Here is an 18,740-nt window from a genome sequence, read left to right on the forward strand (position 1 = left end):
CCACATACACCTCCATCAACCCAGAACACCCCTCCCCAACATGGACCACAGCTGAAACCCCAGCAGAGGGTCCAGCTCCACATGGGTGGAGAAAAAGGCACCCAGAGATGGTGTGGATAAGGTGATTTCCATAGCAGTGGCAAGACAATCCGCAGAGAACGTGGTAGCAGAGTAGGATGTGCTGCAAAAGAGAAATGAGTCTCTCATCCCCCCACAACCCTCCACCTCACAAAAGGTGGGGTTTGTGAAGAAGTAAAATTGTTTTCCATATTATGGGGCATGCAGACCTGGCCAAGCGGAGAAAACGGGAGGAGGGAGGCCACCCACTTGTCTGCCACGTGCAGACTCCACCGCCACACTCTGTTGTCACCCCTGTGAGAAATTATTTTCCCTATATTTTATAAAGAAAGAGAAAATTTTGCTTGTGTGTGGGGGCAGGGGAATCAGTTCTAAACCTGGTGGAGAGACAATCCACTATAGTTTCAGAAAACTAAATTTCAGACGCCAACAGTGTTTGGATGAACTGCTTTATCAGGGGAATGAGGGCCCATGAAAGCTGCCTCTCACGTTTCCTCTGGCTTGAGGAGGCTGCGACTCCCTCCTGGCTGGCCTGTAGGTTACAGATGAAGTGAGCAGCCTCCTGCAGATTTCAGAACATTGTTGATGATCTTTGTTTGGGTGGGAAATGCCAGGCCTTTCTAACCGTCATCCTGGAAGAAGGATCAATCACATTTCTTCCCACACCCACTTCCTATGAGCCTTTGTTCTCTCATCCAGATTGCAAAAAACTCCTCCATGAGGCTGAGTTTTTTCCATCTTTTTATTTTTCAGCTTGAGCCTTGGCATCTTTTGTTCTCTTTGCTGCCCCACCAAAGTGCCTCGCCACTGGAGTGCGCTAGGCAGGGAAAAGGCACCTGCCCCTGTGTCCACATCAGAACTCCGGAGAGCCCGCTCCACAGACCTGCTTACTGTCTAGAGGTTAGTGATGGACAAGCTTATTTTAGGATTTCATCTTTTATTTCTATGGTGATGCCAGTGTTGCATACCCTAGAATGTACTACAGTATACTTTAAGGAGCAAGGATTTAGAAAATGGTGGCAAGACAAAATGGATATAAATGTGAGTCAACAAAATACTATTTTCCCCTTTTGATCCCCTTACTCCTTTCTCCCTCTCCCTCTTCCCCTCGGAGTCCTTACGTCATTTATTGACATCTATCAATTTTTGTAAGTTTTTTACTTTGTCAAATCATCATTTTATGGATTCCAAGGTTGTTGTGTTTTTTTTTTTTTTTGACATTCTGATTTGCTCTACTACATGTAAGTCTTTTGAATTCCCTCCATTTTTTTTTGTAAAAGGCTACATTTATTCTTTCCTCATGGCTAAAATATGTGCCATAATATGGATATACCACAACTTGATCCAGTATTCTGTCACTGGACATGTAGGTTGCTTCCATGCCCCAGCTATTGTATATAGGGCTGCAGTAAGCACTGGGGAGCAAATAGGGGTTTGTTTGTTTGTGTTCATGGTTTTATGTTCTTTGGGAAAATGCCCAAGAGTAGGGTTACTGGATTATATGGTGCTTTCATTTTTAATTTTTTAAGATAAATCCAAATTGTTTTCCATAATGGCTACACCACTTTGCATTCCCACCATCAGTGCCATAGGGTTCCTAGGACACCGTCTTTTGACTCATGCCTGCTCTCCTGAGGAGTCTGAGGCAGGATATGGTACTGATCCATATGATTGGCCTACTCAGGCTCTGCATGTGCCTTGGGGAACAAGCTCCCTCTTGAACCTTCAGCCCACAGCATATCAATAGCTCCTGATATGCCAAGTCTGAAGTAACCAGCCCCAGACCCCCTACTACTAAAAGGAACTACAAGAGATTCCTCTAGTCTGACTTATAATAACAAAAACTTAAAATAACTGCCCTGTAAATTAATTTCTCCCCTTCTTTAATAAAAAAGTTTCTAATTTTTTTTATGGAACATATGGCCATTCTGAATAAAACTACAGTTCAACTGCAATAAGGAAGTACTGTGTGCAACATTAAGGAACTATGTTTAAAGGGAGAGGGTATGCTTTTAACTTTTGCTCCACTATGTTTTTAGAATAAGGATGTGATGGCAGGAACCTGAGCAGCCCTCTTGAGTCAAACAAGATGGAAACCACATAATCATCAAGATAGAAGACTGAATCTCTGACATTGTAGAGGAGTTATCAGTTCTAAACTGACACATCTTAGCATCTATGGTGTGAAGTAGAAATAAACATTATTATTTTTATTACTAAAATCACTGCTATTTTGGGATTTCTGCCATCTGAGCAAAATCTAAACCTAACTCACTTTGGCTTCTCTCATTAGCTAGCCCCTCAGATCTCTCAAGGGTTAACTAAAAACCCAGATTATTTTCTAAAACAACCTCTCAGAAAGTCATCTCAACTGGGAACAAGTTAGCATCAGGATGGTCCCACTCATGTGACTCTCCTGATCAAAATCTGTCCCTCTTTCCAGACTCTCTCCTTTTACGCAAGGAGGAAAGCCCCAAGACCCTTTATAAGGAAACCAGAAGACAGGAGTTAGGTGGCCACGCCTCCACGCCTCCGGGATTAACACATCAGTGGACCCAGCTGGTGGTCTAGTCTGACAAGGTATGTTTTCCCACTCTTTGTCCAAAAACACCATTTTCTGAGTTTGCCAAATGTTTGGTCCTCATGTTCATGTGGCTATATTCCCATTTACTCTTTGTGCCTCCCCAACATGGATGATCCAAAGTGTTTATTAGCATATACGCACCATCTACTCTGATGGGCTTCATTATTTTGTGGTTCAGATACAAGTTCACACAACTTCTAAATTAACAAAAATACTCCAATCCAGTGACTCTGACAGTCTACTCCATGTTGAAATCCATAGTGCCAAGGATAGTCATCAAACAAGTGCAAATCTCAAACCATGTCTCCCAGGGGCATCCCCAGAGATGGGTGGGTCCTGAGCCAATGGCCACGGCTAGAATTTGGTTCACTGGTAGAAACGCAAGTACCATAATGAGTGTGCCACTTGAAGTTGTCTTGAATCTTTTTCACCTGTTTATGAGAGACAATAATATTTACATAACAACACTTATGCGTCACGAGAGTAAAACCGTCTACACAAGCATTTAGTTATAAACCTGTTGTTCCTACCTTTCTTGTAGCAGTTTTCCAATGCCTGGAATTAGAGTTCAAGGCCTATGCTTATCTTCTGCCTTTAGTCTGCAAAGTGTTGGCGGCCCCTTCGCATCCCCCATCTGGCCTTGTTTAGTACAGCAACTAAGGGCTTAGGGCAAGTGCTTTGCAGTCAGATGGCTTTAGTTTTAAATCTTGAAAAACTAACTGTTAATACTGAACAAGTTCATCTTGCCAAGATGCTACTTCTTCATCCAAAAAATAAAAATAAAATACAGATCTCTTAGGTTGCATTAAGGATTAAATTAGATGGTCTATGAAGTTGTCAGCAAATGGGAATTGTGATTAAATCATAGTGACACGGATATTAAGTGCTCAAGAAATATCTAATAAATTGGCGTCTTTGAGACACAAAAGCCAATCTCTCTCATCTATAAATTCCTCTGTACATAATCAGCTTCTCTAAGACATCCAGTCACTTTTACTTACTCAACCCGAAAGTATTCAGCAGATGATATCTACTAGACACTGGAAGAGAAGTGGGATACTGAGGTATGTTTGACATGTTCCTTGGCTTCACGTAAGAGGACCTGGTAGGGGAGAGACAGGTCAACCAGAAAGTGCTATAGAATTATAGGTGCTAGAAGTGCCATACATAGAGTGAGCAAGTGCCCAAGGAAGAGCGTTCTCAGCTCTCCCTCTGAGCTGAGTCATCAGGTCCCACTTCCCCCAGTCAGGATATGAAGATAGCAAAATCACAGGACTTCTAGAGAGAAGGCATTTCTGAATTGGACACTGAAAAATCAGTCAGCATTTGGCAGGCAGCCCAGTCTCAGCACAAGTGAAAGCAAAGGCAGTAGGGAGAAAGTTCGCAAAGAGAGGGGGAACAAAAGGCAGTTTGGGGGGGAAAGGACAGGTAAGTCCTCTTGGCTAAGGGTTGAGGGAAGGACAGAGACCAGAGGAGAGATGGAGTTGAAAATGGAACTTGGGCCTTCTGGGAGCTGTTTCCTGAGCCCACAAGGGAGCCCACTGATGGAATGTCAGCCATGGTGCAAAGGAGATGGCCCGTGATTCCCAGAGAAGAGACTGTGGGACACCAGCAGCAACCATGTTTTCTGGGATCCAGAGATAATTGGCAATTGTACTCCCTCCCTCCCCCACCCAGCACACACACCCAGGTTGTAGAGCCTTTGCCTTCTTGAATCCCTGGCAATCAATAATCATCCATGATCCAGCCCATCCTCCCACCTCAGGAAACATACCCCACCTGATGTTTCCATCTCCTCAGGAGTCAATTCTTTGCTAGTGCTTTATTATCTAATTTAAAAATTCCCACACATCATTGTCAGTGATCATGTTATAATAATTATCACCATCATTTTACATTTTATTCAAAGCTACATATTTGCATTTAAACAGGAACATTGTGGGTAATGCTTTAAACTATATGGATAAAAATTCAAAGGAACTTAAGGACTCTGGTCCTTCTGTGAAAAGGAAGTTTTATACAAGACAGTTACATTTTGCCATTAATTCTTGGCTGTGAAATCTACTGCTTTCTTGATGTTTGTTGCAATGAAAAGGGCTTTGAGAGAAAGTAATTTGCCCTGTCCAAAGACTGAGAAAGCATAAGGTGATATATATGAGAACACATACATATACTTTGATTCTCTCCCAGTAACTGGCATGTGGTAGCAGCTTAGTGCATGGTGAAAGGGAAGGCGGCCTAGAGGACAGAAAAGAAGATGAGAAGAAATAAGATCTAATCCAGAATCTTTTTCGTATGACTTCAAGCATGGAACTTGGTGCCTGAAAACATATTTTTCAACACTTAAGGCAGCAAGACAGGGAACACCGATGATCAACTTTATTGCCACTAACACTTTTACCCTAACATTTGAAATGAGTGTATAAAAAGCTTCATCTTGTATGCTCTTTATTGGCTACACAGATCTATGGAAAATTGTAACCAATTTTAATGGTTGCAAAGTCAAACTGCAAAATGATTCATTTGTTAGTGATCTTGATATGCTGTATGCTAATAACATTTTCAATACTAGTTGTAATATCAATTATAATACTAATGTTCCCCATGGGGTCCAGTATTCAGAACTCCTTTGGTAAATGTCCTAGATTTAAGGTTAATGCACGAAAGAGCTGTAATTCACGGGTATTTAATACTGACTGGTGCAATATGAAAAATACGAGAGCAAATACAGGATGTAAGAAACTTTCTACAATCTTTGGCATGCAGGGAATTCACAGACTATTTTCTCCCCATACTCTGAAGTCAATATGGTTCTGACACCTTCTTTACAGATACCGATGATTTAAGAAAGACAACAACAAAGTCATGGAAATAATGGTATTGTTGTTTAATGTGACCCTCAAAAAGTGATATTATAACAAGAAGTGAGACTTGAACTCTTTGAACTGACTTTTCAGGAAAGTACTTTCAAACTCTTTAAAGGGAAACATCAAAGTTTGAAAGGCAGATATGAAAAAGTTTCCCCATCTTTCACCAAAATAGCATAAATTCAACCTGACATGCATTTATAGTGAGCTTTGTGTGCCAACAAAGATGAAAAGGGGAAAGACACATGCTTGTCCTCAAGGAACTTATTACAATTAGCCTTCAGCTGATGGAGGCCATGGTTTCTGAATTATCATTCCCTTCTGTCCTACTCCAAAAGGCCTGGGTGGTACAGGATTTTTAGAAGTGTTCTCTTAAGATGCTCAGCCTCTTTTAGAATAATAGGAAATACAAACTGGAACACTGTGAGAAAATGTTTTCTCACCAGTCAGTCTGGCAAAGATCAAGAAGTTTCCCAGCAGAACGTGTTGGTAAAGGGTGGGGTAACAGGAGCTCTCATGCTTTTCTAAGAGTAGGAACAGGTATGATCTTTATAGAAAATAACTTGCTAATATTTTCTTAAAGTTTTAATGACTATCCAAGTTGATTCAGAAATTCTACTTCCAGAAAATAGTGTAAGTTTTTAGGTAAATGTAGGTTATTATAGGCTTACAGGTACAGTTATTCATATGTGAAACGAGGTAACTTAGGAGTACTGATGGCACCTGGTTGTAACAGCTAGAAAGCAATAACCACCTAAAATGCCATCAGTAGGGGATGGGTTTCTCAATAGGTACTCCCAGGAATTAACAATAAGAAGTGAAAATGAAGAGGAAGCTCTATTTGAGCTCGTATAGATTAGCGTCGGATATATTTCTAGGTGAAACAAACAAAACAGAAAAAAAAAAATGTAGCACTGCCATTTATGTGTGTGTGAGAGAGAGAGAAATTTGTGTTATATATGAAATATCTCTGGACAAGCACAGGAAGCTGGAAATTGTTGGTTGCCTCTGGCAAAGGTAGCTGGGTGACTGGAGTGGGAGGGAAACTCTTCATTATATATCTTCCTTTTGTATCTTTTATACCTTGTGACTAGTTTACATATTGGAATAATTAAGTTTTAAAAGAAGTTTTCGAACAGGAAACGCTTCTAAGCTGGAGATCTGGGGCAGCTCTCACACACTGGGTTTTCATTTCTACAAGGCCCTTCATTTTTGAAGCTCATTCAAGTGGAGAGAAGTGTAGCTTAACACCAGCTACTTATGGAGAGGATGGGACAGCTCTGTCTGGGCTCTTCAGAACTCACTTCCCCTTCCAGCATCATGTTACTCTTCTGTCTCATCGCTGCCTTGACTGTGGCCTCTGGGGAAAGGCTCTTTGCATCTCTGCAGTGCTCTGTTCTCATGATGCGTTTGCTACCTTCTTATTCTCCCCTGTACTATGTCCCATCTGCCTGGCCCAAGCCTCACATCTGAAGGTTCCACAAGCAGAACCACCTGCCTAAACACTCGGGATGTTTATCAGTTTCTGTCTGCTGCCACTACTGCTGCTGACCAAGTTACAGGACACCTCATAACATCTTCAAAGTTTTATTAAGCTATAATTGCTATAAATGAGGCCAAAACCTGCATGTGTTTAATATGTACAATTTGATAAGTGTGGACAGATGCAATACATTACCACCATCAAAATAATAAATCTGTCCATCACTTCCAAACATTTTCTGATGTTCCTTTTGTATTTGTCAAAAGAACATCTAGCATGATATACTCTCCTCACAATTTTTTTAATGCACAATACCATGTTGTTAACTCTAGGTACTATGTTGTGCAGATCTTTAGACCTACTCTTACTGCATAGCTGAAAAGTTATTATCCATTGAAACACCCCCCTCCCCCATCCACAAACACATCTTCTGAGTCTGTGAGTTTAACTCTTTTAGATACACCACATACGTGAGATCATGCAGCGTGTGTCCTTCTGAGGCATTTACACAATGGGTTGATCTGTACCTTTCAATTTATTAGTGCCATTTGGGTATCATCATTCATCCACTTACCAAATATTCAGTTAATGTAGATACAAAATGAATACATATGCAAAATAGCTATAACTCAGTCCCTGCCATGATAGTCACCACATAGTTGAAAGACAAACATCAAAATTAAATATTACAGTAATGTAGCTAGTGGCACAATGGAAGTATGTCTAAAGCACTAGGGAAGCACTTTAAGAGAAAGCCCTTAATTCTGCTGTGGAAGCTTCCAGGAAGATGTGGAAGCTTTCTGGAAGATGTGAGAGCTGCTTTCTGCTTGTCAGCTATATAATATTAAGAAATTATCCAACACTCTGAACCAGGCAGAGAGATATTCAGTGATATGATGTACCTAGAATAGTGACTGTCCAGTTTTTTTAATTTCAGTACCCCTTCATGCTGTGAACATTTTTTAAGCATCCTGAGCAATTATGTGGCTTATATTTACCAACATGTAAATGAAAGATTTCAAGTATTTAGTGATTTTTCATTAATATAATGACATTTTATGTTATTGCAAATGACTATATTTCCTAAAACACAAAAAAAAATTTAGTAAGTAAAACCCATCAAAAGAATAAATATTGTGTGATCCTATTTATATGAGGCAGCTAGAGTAGTCAAATTCATAAAGACAAAGAGTAAACTTCTGGTTGCCAGGAGGTGGAGGGAAGGGAAAATGGGAGTTGATTAATGGGTATTGAGTTTTAATTACACAACATGAAAAGAGTTCTAGAGATTGCTAACACAACAGTGTGAATATATTTAACACTACTTAAGTGTATAAGAGTTGTACACTTAAAAATGGTAATGCCATAAAATTTATATGTTTATTTTACCACAATTAGTATTTTTAAAAACCTATGTTTGGTAATAGGAATCACATTGTTTTACAGTTTGACAGGTCTAATTTGCTTTGTCTAATTTAATAGATGACAGCTGATTCTCGTATCTGCTCCTACATTCACTCTGTTGCAATATGTTCTCTTGGTTGAAGTATCTGAAGAATATCAGGCATCCAATGAAGTGGAAAGCACTCACTTAAAAGCTTTATTAGATAACTGGGTATCTTCTTTGCATTACACCAAAATTCAACAAGTGACAGTTTCTTGAAGGTTAGTTATAATGTGGAAGATGAAACTATATGAATTAATATTTGCTACTCTGTATATTCAAATATGTTTTCTACCTTTTACTTTGAAATTTTTGTCCATGCATTAATTTTTAGTATCAGTCATTTGCTATGGGGGAAATACTGGTTCACTAAGCTACAGACTCTTGTAAATGTTGACATATTTATTTTTTTTTAAAGATATATTCATTTATGCATACACAACTGGGGTGTAAGTCAGAGGTGCAGGAGCAGTAAGAGGAGTCATCAGAGACTGGGGAGCAGAACAGGCCAACTGACGAAGTGCACTGCTGAGAGGAGCAGCAGACCAGTTAGGAGAGGTCTGCTGTGCCATGTGGGTCACCTCCAGGCTGGGATCGAACTCATGCTGAAGAGGCAAACATAGTGCTATGCTTTAACTCATTGTGCCACCTGGGAGGGCCCCCCATATTTAATTTTATAAAATCAAATTTGTCTGTTTTTCTCTCAGGTCAAAATGGACTCTGAACGAGGTGACCAGCAGCTTGCTACTCAGACTGGTGTAAGTGCTTTTCCTCCAGGCAACCAGCAAACAGTGAATGGAAAAAAAGCATTAGGCCTATGTCCTGGTTAGTGACGCAAACTATTAAAAAGACATGTATGAATGGTCGGGGCTTAATGAAACCAATAATTTTACTTACAGGCTTAGTGAAAAAGGGCAAAGAATGTCTGTTTTTTTCAACAACACTCTTATGTAAAACTTTTTTTCCCCTCTGCGAATACATAACTGAAGTGAGCAAGAGCACCCTAGTCAGGCGGGAGGTCGGTGCCTTGATTCCTGCTAAGGAGCCGGTAGTTCATCTACCCTGGCTTCAGCTCCTTCCATACAAATGTCAGCACAGTGAAAAGGGCAACCAACATCTAACTCTATGATGTTGTGGGTCCGCAGAAAGTGGTTCATGAGAGGGCCTCTGATCTAGGAAGTTCCCTCTGAGAAAGTGCTGAAACGATGGCTCTGCAATACAGATATCCCAGGGGCTGTGTCCTGGCCATGTTATTAAACTGTAGGGCACTAGTCAAATTACTAAATGTTAGTGACCTTCAGTTTCTTTATCACTGAATGCTGATGAGGGCTAATTATAGTACCTATCTCAAAAGAAAGCTTGAGGAAGAAATAAGACCAAGCGTGTAGAGTGTCTACCTCAGTGCCTGGCTCGTTCTACGCAACAAATGTTAGCTTTCAATGTCATCTATGGTTACTGTTTAAACCCTTCTAGTCCTTTGCAAAATGTTTGAGATATTATATATCTAATAAGTGTTAAAAGAGGAATGGTCTTTTCATTTCTCAGAGAGCCAGTTTTCTTTGTTGCCTAAAGAAAGCTCTAATCTAAACAACAAATCATTAAAGAAACCCTCTCTAAAGGCTTGTTGACAGAATAGTAAATATAGGAAGAGGTCATTGCAGATGTATCTTCATTTTTAAGTATTATACCAGAAATGCTTTCACTCCTAAATATAAATGAAGACTATAAAAATAATCAAAGAACAAATGGAGTGTTCTAATGCTTAATTATAATTATTCTGAAAGGAATTCTAGACCTAAGACAGCTCTTGGCATGGCACCGTCAATACTAAATAATAATGATAGCAGGCGGCCTGTCAGGCATAGAACAAAGAAGCAAAATGATCCAAGCAGGTTACTGAGCCTCTCTGGAAGGTTCTTGTGGTTTTTAAATGACTCTTTTCTTTAAAAACAATGATACTGTCTCCTCAAATTAAAAATGTAATCAAAAGGGGAATCCCCAGGTGTTATTCATATAATTACTTAATTGGGGCAAAAGCCGTGGCCTTCACAAAGCTGTGACAACAGAAACTTATGAAAGCAGGGTAGACATTTCAACCCCAAAATCTATAAGGACTGTGGGATTTCATGAAGTAAAATCATTGAGAAGTTACTACACGTGTTACATTTCCAGCTGAGTGTATAAATAATAAAGGTTGAACTCCAAACAAGGCTGATAATTCCATGGTGACCAGCCAGACTCCTGTTCCCACCCTTTATTCATATGTTGATAGACTTCCCCAGGAAGCCTGGGAAAATAACAGAAGTAACTCAACTTTCCCCAAGAGAAAAGGCCTCATTTTTCCTTGGCAGAGTCATCCCTAATCACAGAGCAGAGAACAGAGAACCATGATTAACATCTGGATATTCAAAAAGAGCCACTGAATTATTATAAAAATGTTTCAAATCATCGGCCTAAAACTCACATGATCTACAATGTATATGATGCTTTTTTCTACCCTTTAGTCAAAAAGATAAATGGAGAAGTTCCTTATATTTCAACTTCCATTACACATTTGTTTTTAATCTGGGAAAATTCATGTCTGCCTACTGTATCTCCATATCAAAGACTAGTGTGTCAGTGGTAGCTTCTGCTCCTCTCACCATGGGTTTCTTTGAAGAAGACTGTGCTTGAAGTTGCTGCAAAAATTAATTGGTTCAAAATAGCCATAAGTCAAACAATAATACTAAATTCAGTTCTCTCTAGTGTCTGTGCATTGGAGCAAAAAGTAGGCAAACCTAATGTCTTCATGTTGAACTAGGCCCTCCCTCCTGTAAAGTTTCTAAGAGTTGCCTTGGATGCCACACACACACACACACACACACACACACACACACACACACACACGTGACAAATGCTCTTTACCAAGCCTCATCGAAGTCTTCAATATTGGGAGCTTCTACTCACTCTGTTGGAATAAGGCAGCAGTTTAGTTGATAGTGCTTGATAAATATAAGTTGCTCAACTATTTCAAACACTGGTAGCTTCCCATGGTTCTTAGGCCATAATATACAGCACTCCCCCTCCCACACACTCTACACCCCTGCTCACAAAGCTGTGCCTATGGCCCCATCAAGAGTAGATAAGCCCAGGGGAGAAATGTTTTTGGTTAAGATCTTCATGAGCAACTTTTATTTGTCCAAGTCCATTCCTAGCCCCTTGCCCTAATGCTGGGAGTGCCTTCCCCCAACTTTATCACTCCATTCCATCTGCCTGCCTGCAGGGCACCCACCCACCTGCCCCTGCTCCACTCACCCACCTCCTCCAGCTACGTTCCTGCGTACTGCCCATCTCTAGCCTCCTGAACTGAGGCTGTGCCCAAAATGGTCTAACCAAATCCTGCTCACCCTTCATACCTCAGTAGAAGTCAGTCCCCCAGGGAGAGCTTGTACATGTCTGCTCTGTTCACACAGCCTCTGTAGGCCCCTGTCACACTGACCATATGACTGTATGACAGGCCATTGCTTATTGAGGTGATCTGTTTTTTAATGTGTCTCTCCCCGCTAAGCCTCATAAATGCAGAGATCTGCTAGTGTAACTTCTCAGTGTCTGGAAGAGAACCTATACATGCCCTCAGAAAGACTTTTTTTGTGTGTAAGAAAGTTCTTGATAACCGAACTTGACATTAGGGTGAGATATAGTCAAGTGAATATCAAGGGACATTTCAGAGGGGAAATTTCACAATCTTCTGAATATAAAGGAGAGAGAGAGGGAAGAGGCCAAGGATTTTTTGACTTGTCCCTTCCCTAAGTGGGTCAGCAGTTCAGAGGGAGGCGAAATCTCTGGTGGGAATATTTATACACTTGAAATCAAGCTAGTGAACAGTCAGATGGAATATCTGCTATTCCTAGAAAATATACCTTCAAAGCACACTGAAAGTTCAGGTCATCACCAAAAATTATCCAAATTTTATGATGTTTTCGTGAAAAATAATTATTTTCTTCAGCTTTTAAATCAACACACAGACTTCAGGAGCCATCCATTAGGGAAAAAATGTTTCTCTCTCTCTTTTTTTTAAATTAAGATTTAATTTTGAAGTAAAATTCTATGATGCTCAGCATCTAACCTCCTGAGCTGTGGAGTCAACACGTGTACCAATGGAATTGCAGCCCTTGGAGAAATTACCGCTCTTGCTAGATAGGGAAGAGCTGTTCTCTTCAGGAAACTCATGCTATGGACCTTCTTTGTCCATTTTCCTCTGTGTCACCCACAGGGCCCCTCAAGGAGTTCTTCAAGTCTCAGCCTGCCATTAACAGAATCCTGTCTTATGATGACAATGAGCTTTTGTGGAATATGATGGGTGATTCTGGTAAAAAGGGAAACAGGACGTGTCCAGCATGTCACATGGGGATCCCTTGCTTTACAAAGTGGGTGCTTTCTCTGCTGCTCCCACTTTGCCTGTGTCTCACATTGCCTGATGTTGATTGTTGGTTCATCTCCATTTCCAGCAGTGACTTTAACAAGGGTTTTAATTTTACATCCTCTCTGGCAAGTAATTACCATAATCCTTCAAGCACTCTGGAAGGAGCTTTTATATATGATACAGAACTAAATATAAAGAGATTCATGCTTCCTTTTGAAAAGTGAAACAACACTTGTTTTGGACAATGCTGCGGTTTTCTTTCTGCTTCCCTGGGACTGCATTTACTACTTTTCTGTGAAGGAAAAACATACCAAGAAATGAACTTGGAAGCATCAGAAATTCCCATTATCTGGCGGATAGAAAAGACTGAGGCTTGAGTTATCCATGGAGTGTTCGTTCACCTGAGCTGTGTCCTCCCAATGGGGCACCTGTGACTTCTTTTTCCTTTACAATTTTCTTCCCCTTCAAATTTTTCTAAAGCGGCTTCCCAGGCTGAATACTGCTGCATCAGCAGTAGTAGAGGGAAGAAGGATAATATTCCAAGGTGAAATGTATTAAACACAGGCTTATTTTCAGCCTCTCCTTTGGCTCCGCCCCCTGCAGGACTAATGCCTAATGATTCCAGGAAGTGAAAGCAATTAAATTTCACTTGGTGTAAAGTTGAAGAAATTGTCCCATGTGAAAAGAATGTTTCTTTGCCACATTCCATAGGTGGCAATAAACAGGCAAATTTCACTGGTTTTGATATAGTAGTATGAGCTTTCGCAGGGCTCAGGTTGATTTCATTTTAAAAAGTTGAATTTATGGGACAGAAGAGTGAAAGGTTTGTACTGACATGTTTAAAACCCTCTTTTAAAAAGTGGCGTATTGCATCGTTCCATTTAAGTGTTCACACCGCAGACTGAAACATAATCTGTTTACTGAAAAAACAACTTTTTATTGCACTGTGAATAATTTCCCATTGAAAAAGAAAACAATATACAGTATTTTAGTGCTTTGTGAAACATCTGGAAATTTTTCCTTCAGTCGCTAAAACTATTAGGTATTTGTATCCACCTTAAAACTACTGATTTTTTAATTTAATGCAGAACAACTTCAAACATACTATTGAATAAATCTAAAGGTAGTAATTTCCAAAGGCCCACTGAGGGCACTCAAAGACAAAGCACCAACCTACCACAAGGTGAATCTGGTTTTCCAGAGAGCCCTGCAGAAGATTGTGCTGCTTTGGCCTCGCTTTTCTGGGCACACTGCAGAGTGAATTCTACTAGTTAGGGCTATGCTAGTTGCTCTCACAAATAAGCCCCAAATCCCAGTGGCTTAAATAGTAGAATTGTTTTCTTGTTCACCTGACAGTCCAAAGTGGCTGTAGGAAGCCAGCAGGCGACAAGCAACCCTCACTGCTCAGTGTCTTGCTGCATCTGCAGTGGGAGCTTTGCCAGGAAAATGAGCCTGGAGCCCAGCACTGTGCTGATGTTAGGCCTGTTCATATTTGTGGGTCAGAACTCAATCACCTGGCCCACCTCACAAGGGAGCAGCGTCCCAGGAAGGAAAAGAAAGGGGTTCAACAACTTGCTAGCCAGACTTAGATCCCAATCAGCACTTTACAATTTCCCCCCCAAGTTCCAGTGTGCTCAGTGCCCAATATTCACTCCCAAGCCCCCACAGGGGTTCTATGTAAAGTGCTATGCCAAAGGTTCTGGGGAGACATCAGAGGTGACAAAAAGTACAGGAAAACCACTTGACTTTAGACATTCTTTCCTGATCTCCACTGCAAAGCCATACCCTTATTTGTAAAATTGTGAATTGGGGTAATTATCCCATGTGGAGACAGCTTGTTAACCAATGTGAACTCTAGAAAAAGAATCCAAGATTTCTTCTAAGGTTGCTAGCTTTCCATGAGGGGTGGTTATGAAAACGTAAGATTTATCTACTCTTAAAAAAAAACAAAACTCTTCAAGGCTTAAGTGTGACATGTCAACACAATACTCAGGCCTAAACCAAATGCAGGGTTAGGAGCGTCTCCATCTAGAAAAGAGAATTCAAATTTCAAAAGCCAAGAGCCATCTCTGGGTTCTGGTTCTTCCTTCCCAGCTTCAGGGAGCAGCTGTCACGTGCACCCATTAGACCATAACCTCCAGGAGGAAACCTGCCCTAAAATATCATTTAATCTAGAGGCACATAATCTAGTCTCTCACTCCTTGGAAAGGCTAACTAAATATTTGTGGAAGGGAATTGAATGCAAATTAGAAAAAGTCAGTTCCGTAAGACATGAAAGGAATCAAAACGCTACTAGTGTTCCGGAGAGAAGCAGATACCTAGCTCAAGGTGGACTGAAAGGGAGCTATGCAAAGAAAGAAGATTCCCTGATGTGGCTGAAGTGGTTTTAAAGGCAGGGTAGAGGTTCAACAAGAAGAAATCCAGGGATGTCACTGCAGGCTGAGGGACAGTATGCTTAAAGGCTCAGCTGTGGCAAAGCAAAGATGCTTTTGAAGGAGTAGCTAGTATTCTTGTTTATTTTGTGCTCAGAGTGTGTGAGGGGACAGCTGAGAGCCAGGAAGGCAGTGGGTGGTGGAGGGAAGGTAATTCCCAGACTGGAAAGTGTCGATTTAATTCCGTGGACGATGGGGAGCTGGGCAGGATGCTGGTCTGGGTGCTGGGAATCCCAAACTACCAAGCGGATGGAGGTTCTGTTTGTGATGAGAAGCAGTAGGAAGAGAGCAATGCAGGAAAGTGGCAACAGGATCCTGAGGCCAATGACAGAGGAGAGACAGAGCAGTAATGCAGGGGGCAGCTCTCGCTCATCTGGATTTCTAGATTTTAAGGAAGCATCAGCGTGGAGGGAGAGTAAGGGAGTGACAGTGCGGGGATGCCATTCACGGGGAAAGGAACTTCAGAGGAAGCTCTGGTGATGATAGAGGGAACATGAGAAATTAGACTGGAGACATTTTGCGTCACTTGGCCCACACCTTGGACTCCTGACATTTCTGAAACTGACATTTATGATATCACCTCCAGATGAGTTCATACAAATAGTGCTCAAATTCAGGCTGGTGCTGAAAATTTGATAAATGCACACTTTCAAAATACACTATAATTTTGCAACTTTACTGGGATATTTATACACTGTCCTAATATGTAGGGAGATTTTTTTTTTAAAAAAAAGTGTCTTTGAAGCTCTGACTATAGATCCCTTCATAGTCTGCATTTACCTCCAACATTAACACTCTGTACCCTGGACTCTTAATTGCTGCAGCCCCATGTACTTCTCACTACCTAAGAAATGGAACAGTGTTCTCTCTGGGGGAGGTGGAAGTGGGCTTGACCTCTGCTAGAGAAAAGGCATCTCAAAAAAGGTAATTGGGAAGAGATGGTAAAGAGGGAAATCTTCTTTATTGAAGTGCTTTCTATATATATCCAAGTAGAGAAAGAAGAGAGAAAAGTATTTTCTTTCAAAAAGTAAGGGAACATCTATGGCATTAGTAACCTTTCTTAACGTGTGGCAGTTTGTATGCAAATCACGTGCCACATTCTAGGTGATGCTTCCTGACATTACCACTGAAGTTCTGTCTAGCTCAGTGATGGGGTGCCAGAGAGGGAAATGTCACCCCAGTTCTCCTTAACACCTGGAATCTCCTACTTACACACATAAGAACTTCTCCCAAGGAGCTCTCTGACTTCCTTTTATGTCTTTCTCCCATTGGGCCTTGAGTGAAGATGGATGGAGTGAAAAGAATTCAAGATGCAGGGGATTTCAGCAGATCTGAAAATGAAGGACAATGACCCTGACTTTCTTCCACCCCCACAAGCACTGAGCAGATCGCTTCAAGAAGAAAGAGCAGCAGATTGGCCAATTATTGTAAGAATACACTTCTGATACACCTGCTTTATTTCCCAAAGCTGACTTTGATGACCTTAATTTTATCTATCTTGCAGTATAAATTTTCCCTGAGATCTTTATTTCATCCTGACATCAATTAGCACATGAGTTTCAGCAAAAGAAGCCATAGCAATTTAATACACACCTCCGAAGAAGAGGAAACACTAATCGAAATGAAGACTGTCTCCAAACCAATTGAACAGGTGTGCATTTCCATAATGGCTGCACAATTGCACAACGAAGTGGTGTTTGCTCCTTTTGCTTGTGAACTGAATTAGTAATCTTCACATACCCAGTCCCGGTGATTGAAATAAATTACTTTGTTAAATTGCGAAGCAGGTTGACCCATCTGTTGGCCCATGAATGTTCAGATTCTCAGAGGGTTTATTATTCCAAATAATGACTGCCATATGCAGCGGTAAACAGTGCCTTTAAAACTGACTGAAGGATTTGGTGCAACTTTTGAAGGCAATTTATAAAGCTATTCATGTTCCTCTAAAGGACCTGCCCTTCAACTCACTTCCAGAAAAGTTGTCTTGATCAGTTAGTCCTGCCCGAGACAACTTGTTCTCTTTGGAGAGGAGAGAAGAGGGGAGGTTGAGAAACCCAAGCCCGCAGCACCTACTGTGCATTAGGTGGCGACCTCTGCTCCCTCACAGTGGCCCTGGGCACAGATGTTAAAATCCTGGAGCAAACAGGAAAGCGCTGAAGTAGTTCAACCATGGCAAACACTAAGCTGTAGAACTAGGACGCAAACCATCTCCTCACTCCAGTACACAGGCCTGAGCCTGTTCCCACTAGGCCTGAGCATCTGATGAGTGTTTACACTGGCCAGTCCAGTGAGACTTCAGTGTTAAGACCCAGAGAAGAAAAAAAGTATGTCTGTAGGCCGCTTCTGATTCTGCCAGTGGCGTCATTCAAGTAGTGCCTGGTCCCTCTCTCTAGATGTGAACCTCACTCTTTCTGATCTCCTTTAAGAGGGAGAGAACTTTGAACTTTCGTTGGCAAGAGCCTACTACAAATGCTTAAAAGACAAAAATCTGTGGTTCTTCTTCTTTTTTTTTAATCTGTGGCTTTCGTGACTTTTTAGGTCAGCCTCATGTTCAAGTCCCGGGGGAGAAGGCTTGATCTGCTCACACAAGGCCTGTAACTGCTCCAACAGGCCCAGCCATGATTTGTTCGTGATGTTCGTGGTGACTCGCTGTGCTGGTTACAGATGGTGAGCTGCTGATGGATGGCCCAAAGCCAGCACGTGGTCGGTTCTTCTGGTATTCAACTGCCGTATTAATCATGCATGGAGAGGTCTTTCTTTCCCTCTATGAAAAATGAAATGGCTAATATACGCTATGGAATGAGTGCCCTGAAACAATACCTTTCTTAATGGGAAAAGAATAAAGCTATTAAAAGAATAAACTCCTGTCTATGACATGATGACAGCAGGATTTTTCTGATGAGCCTTTGATTTATGCTCGTGCAAAGAGGCTCTCAGAGCTTCAAAAGGCAGAATGCATTTGGAGATGCTGACCTTCTCCACTCTCTGTGCGAAGGGAAAGAGAAGCCAGGATTGGGCCAAAGGCAGTCACTGTGCAGGCAGAGAAAAGTGCTCATGATACAGGAGAAAATGTGGGGGTTGGGGGGGAGGCAAGAGAAACAGCCAGGGGCCAGAACCTTTGATTTGGAGATTTTCCCTGTGTCAACCACACCTCCTTCCCCAGATACCCTGATGGACCCAAGCTGGATGTTCCTGTCTCTGTGGTTGGGCTCTTTTCAGGGCCAGAGGAAATCTGTTTCTTGGCTGTTAGCTTGAATTTAAAGAAGGGGTAGAAATTGGGATTTTTCTTTATCTACAGCAAAGTTAAAACCAGAAAAGAACGAAGTCAATATTCAGTGTCTTAGGAAAGAATATATAAAAACAAATTCCTAGCAGAGGAACATTCTGACATCAGAAAAGAGCATCCAGACAATGTTCATTGAAAAAAAAATTGTGTTATGTAGGTTAGGT

At 41.2% G+C, this 18,740-nt stretch overlaps 1 long non-coding RNA gene across 1 annotated transcript; it reads left to right on the forward strand.

The window, feature by feature from the left end:
* Positions 1-14,977: 14,977 nt before the first annotated feature.
* Positions 14,978-18,108, forward strand: LOC105853227. The gene is made up of 3 exons (XR_001145067.1): positions 14,978-16,717; positions 16,795-16,941; positions 17,829-18,108. It is a non-coding gene; the product is annotated as an uncharacterized LOC105853227 (long non-coding RNA).
* Positions 18,109-18,740: the final 632 nt, after the last annotated feature.

Source organism: Condylura cristata, unplaced genomic scaffold, assembly GCF_000260355.1.
Source record: "Condylura cristata isolate star-nosed mole 26May11 unplaced genomic scaffold, ConCri1.0 scaffold00005, whole genome shotgun sequence".
Lineage (NCBI taxonomy): Eukaryota > Metazoa > Chordata > Mammalia > Eulipotyphla > Talpidae > Condylura > Condylura cristata.